Source organism: Glycine max, chromosome 12, assembly GCF_000004515.6.
Source record: "Glycine max cultivar Williams 82 chromosome 12, Glycine_max_v4.0, whole genome shotgun sequence".
Lineage (NCBI taxonomy): Eukaryota > Viridiplantae > Streptophyta > Magnoliopsida > Fabales > Fabaceae > Glycine > Glycine max.
Window position 1 is genome coordinate 9,504,671 of NC_038248.2, and position 4,197 is coordinate 9,508,867.

At 40.8% G+C, this 4,197-nt stretch overlaps 1 pseudogene; it reads left to right on the top strand.

Moving 5' to 3' along the window:
- Positions 1-723: 723 nt before the first annotated feature.
- Positions 724-2,744, top strand: LOC100780648 (pentatricopeptide repeat-containing protein At4g21190-like; annotated as a pseudogene).
- Positions 2,745-4,197: the final 1,453 nt, after the last annotated feature.

The following is a 4,197-nucleotide window of genomic DNA, read 5'->3' on the forward strand; positions in this document are numbered from 1 at the left end:
TTTTAGGGTTGATGGATGAGGGTTAGGGTTAGTGGATGGGGTTTAGGGTTAGTGGTTTATTTTTATGGGTAGGGTTTATGAATTAGGGTTTAGGGTAATGAGTTAGGTGTATGGCTATGAGTTTAGGGTTTAGGGTTTAGGGTTTACCTAACAATGTTTTTGAAAACCCTAACCATCTTTCTTTCCTCTGACTCCCACCGCTGCCTGGAAGTCCTTTCCTTTGTCCTCCTCCTCGTCGACCTTTACCCCGTCGTCCTCCTCGCCCTCTATTCTTCAACAATTAGGACGTGCCTTTCATTTTGTAAATCAAAAAGTTCCCTTTCTTACTATTTTTCTTGTTAGGTAGGTTTTTTTGTTAGCGTTTCCCAGTGTTGCAACTGCAACCCCACCCGCTTCATCTCCCACGGTAGCATCTCCTCCGTCTAAAGCTGCCGCTCCAGCTCCGGTGGCTACACCTCCCGCAACCACTCCTCCTGCGGCTAGACCACCGACAGCCACACCTCCTATCGTGACTCTAGTGAGTTTGCCGCCAGCGCCAGTTCCGATGAGTTCTCCACTTGGTCCTATTCCGGTGAGCTCTCCACCTGTTCTCGCACTGAAAACTCCCGCACTCGTGGTAGCACCCAACGATGAGGTTCCGACACCCAGTTTGAGTAGAGGAAGAAATGAGAGAGAGAGAGGAGGCTTCAGTTGGTTTTGTCCATCAGCATGAAGCACAACACCATGTGGAAGTTGAGGTCGCCTCGAATCTCTTATATGGTGAGTGTCTCAATCTCTCCCTATTTCATCGCTTTTGCTTTTTCAAATCACCTCCAATAATGTATCTTGGCTCATCAGGTTTGTAGATTGAGTTAAATCAAAGTAAGCGAAGCCCAGGTTAAGCACCACCGTTGCTGTCACAGTCAAGTGTCGTTGGTATGCCTCCTCCATCTAATTTGCAACACCAACAGGTATGTGTATGTGTATGTTTCTATCTAGTTTCTTTCAACGACTTAATTTCCCTTCCTCATAGACACAGTGTGATCCTCTTGACACCGCAGTTCCCATGAATTATATTTGGGAAAATGTATCTAGAAAAGATAAGAACAAATATCTATACGCTACGGTAAGTATAATAATACTACTATTGTTGCTTTAAGCTTTAAACCTGGTGAGTGGTGACTTATAATTGAGAATGAATTTGTTGTTTGAATTAATGCACCTTCTTGAACTCAACGACAGTAAAGAGGTTGTTTATGGTGCTCTTGATGCCTAGGTTGTATGGGAGCAAAACTTCCCCATCGCCTCATTGAAAACAATTTTGATTTCTCTTGAGAAGGACCAGCAGTGGCATAGGGTTATGCAGGTAATTAAATGGATGCTGAGCAAAGGACAGGGGATGACAATGGGGACATATGGTCAACTGATACGAGCTTTAAATATTGACCATAGAGTCAAAGAAGCTCAGAAATTCTGGGAAATCAAAATTGGTTCTGATTTGCATTTAGTTCCTTGGCAATTGTGCCATCTCATGATATCTGTTTATTATCGAAACAACATGCTCCAAGATCTTGTTAAGTTATGCTTTCCATTATTTGTGACTGCAGAACCACTCAGTAGAATAAAGCTTGGTAATTTTTTGTTGTTGTTGCATGCTAATATTAATCTGCAAACTGCAATATGTATTACCTTCTAAAATGTCCCTAATTTTGTTTCTTTCTTTTATGCTCTACTTCTACTTGATTGTTTGTTTGGTGGGATAAATCTCTCAATAGCAAGAGTCATAAGTATAAATGAACATGATCAAGACATGTGTTGAAGAGGCTACAACGTTGAAAAGGCTTTTTCATGTGTTGCCAACATTGCACTAGAAAATGAACATGATCAAGACATGTGAGAATCAACTTTTTTGTACTAGTAATACCTTCTATTTTTTCTTAGACCACTTAATTATCTCTTTAAATTCAACATTCTCTCATTTCTTTCTCTGTTATGATGATTAGGTTGTGGTAATTCTTAATAAATGCTACTACTATCCAAATCTAATACTTGTCAGCCTCTAATATTGTTATGTTCATGCCAGTTATAAAATCCCCATCATTTTAAAAAATAAGTATGTCACGTACCCTCTTTGCACTCTTTACTGAACGATAAATAAGTATGTCACGTACCCTCTCTGCACTCTTTACATGAGCTTCTAATTTTAATCTTCTTGTGTGGCCACCAGATAATATTCCCAAAGAATATGTTGATTGACCATAACAGTAGCAGTGGTTTTTTTTTTATAAAAAAATTAGAAAATTTCTGAGAAAATTGTAGCTTTTGTTCTTTTTTTGTTACCTAATTTTTTAAAAAATTGTACCAAGTAGACCTTTCCCTAAGTGATAGTTGACGTGTTAGATGTTTCAAAGAAGATAAAGAAAACTCAAATGGTGGTTGGAAGCTACACAGGATTTGTTGTTAATAGGATGTTCTTCCCATATATGCAAGCAGGTCTCTTGCTTGTTGAACATGGTGTAGATGTTTATCAAATTGATAGAGTAATAACCAAATTTAAAATACCCATGGGACCTTTCAGGTATTATGCTTGGATAAATTCTTGATATCGTTAATGAATTTTTTAAGTGTCTGATTTATCACATATTTACTAATGCAGATTGGTGAACCTTGTTGGGTTTGGTGTGGCGATTGCTACTGGCATGCAATTTATTCAGAATTTTCCTGAGCGAACATATAAATCAATGCTTATTCCCCTTCTCCACTAAGATAAAAGAGCTAGTAAAGCTAAACTCTGCATCAATTGGAATTCTGATGAGATATCTGAGTGGAATATATTTATATAACAGTGAAATGCTCTGTTGTATTCTACCAAACTAATTCACTAACAATCTTTGTTTAAAATGTGCTTCTAACAGGCGAAACAACTCGCAAAGGGTTTTATTTGTATGATGATAAACACAAGGCTAGTCCTGATCCTGAATTGAAAAACTAAGGGGTTGAATTAATGTTCTTTCTCTTTTAATTACCACATACTTATTCAAAGCAAGTGATCTAAGCATCGCAATTCACTCAATCCATGCAATCGATCAACTCAATTCATACACAAACACAGAATTTTCAAATCAAAGCAAACCACTGCATAATCAATCAAAATTGTAAACTGTTCAACAAGCTTTAAAATTTGCTAACTACATAAACTGAAATATAAACTTGAAATTAAAAGCATAAACTGAACATAAAAATGTATCAAGAACAGGAAAAATAAATAAAGATCCTGTCATGGCTCCTCCTGTGCTGGTTTAGGCTCGTCCTGAGGTGAGGAGGGAGCATCCTGGGCTGGCTAAGATGTCTCTTGAGCTGTAGCGGGCCAGGGATCCCAGGTGCTCTGCGCTGTTGCCATGTTAGTTGCATGATCTGTGTCTATAGTGACATCCTCTTCATCAGAGACCTCCACAAGTGGTGTAGTGACCGGTGAAGTTCGTGGAGTGGTCTCTGGTCTGACCTCAAGAGTAACCTCCGGTTGTGGCTGAGGCTCCTGGGCTATAGAAGCCCCACCTCCTCCCAAAGGAGAAGGCTGGACTCCTAGCCAGGCCACCTGGGCTATAAACTCCTCCATACTAATGATTGACCGGTGCTGAGCCAAATTATGAATGCTCTGCATCACCAGGCATAAGCCATGACGGATGCTCTATAGCATTAGCACTATGAGATCTGAGCTCTGAGTGGAGGTGCCGGCAGGTGTTGGAACTAGAGCTAGAGCTACTGATGGTGTTGGTGTAGAAGCAAGAGCAAGGGGAGCAGAAGAAGACGGGCCCTCTGATCCTCGAGCCTAAGCCTTGCGAGTCCCTGGAAATATGATCGAAGGATCATCCAGGTTCTAGTAGTTCTTCTTAATATATACCAAATTAATGGCAGGGCTGAGAGACTCGAAGGTAAGAGAGTCTGGGACAACTCCTCGGGCGAAGCATATGGTTGTGATCAGTGCTGGTAGGCCGAGCCTAGAGGAGTTGGACTGGGCCATCTGTGATATCTGTCCAGAGATTAGCAAGCCCACGCCCATGTCCATCTTCATAACCAGTCCATAAACTAACCTCGCCCAGTCCATATTCAGATCGGACGTGTGAGAGGTGAGGGCAAGGTTAGAATAGGACAGGACACTTTAGGTCTGTGCCAGAGTAGTCAAGTCCTTCCTCAGGAGCTTCCAGGGCACCCCTTCAG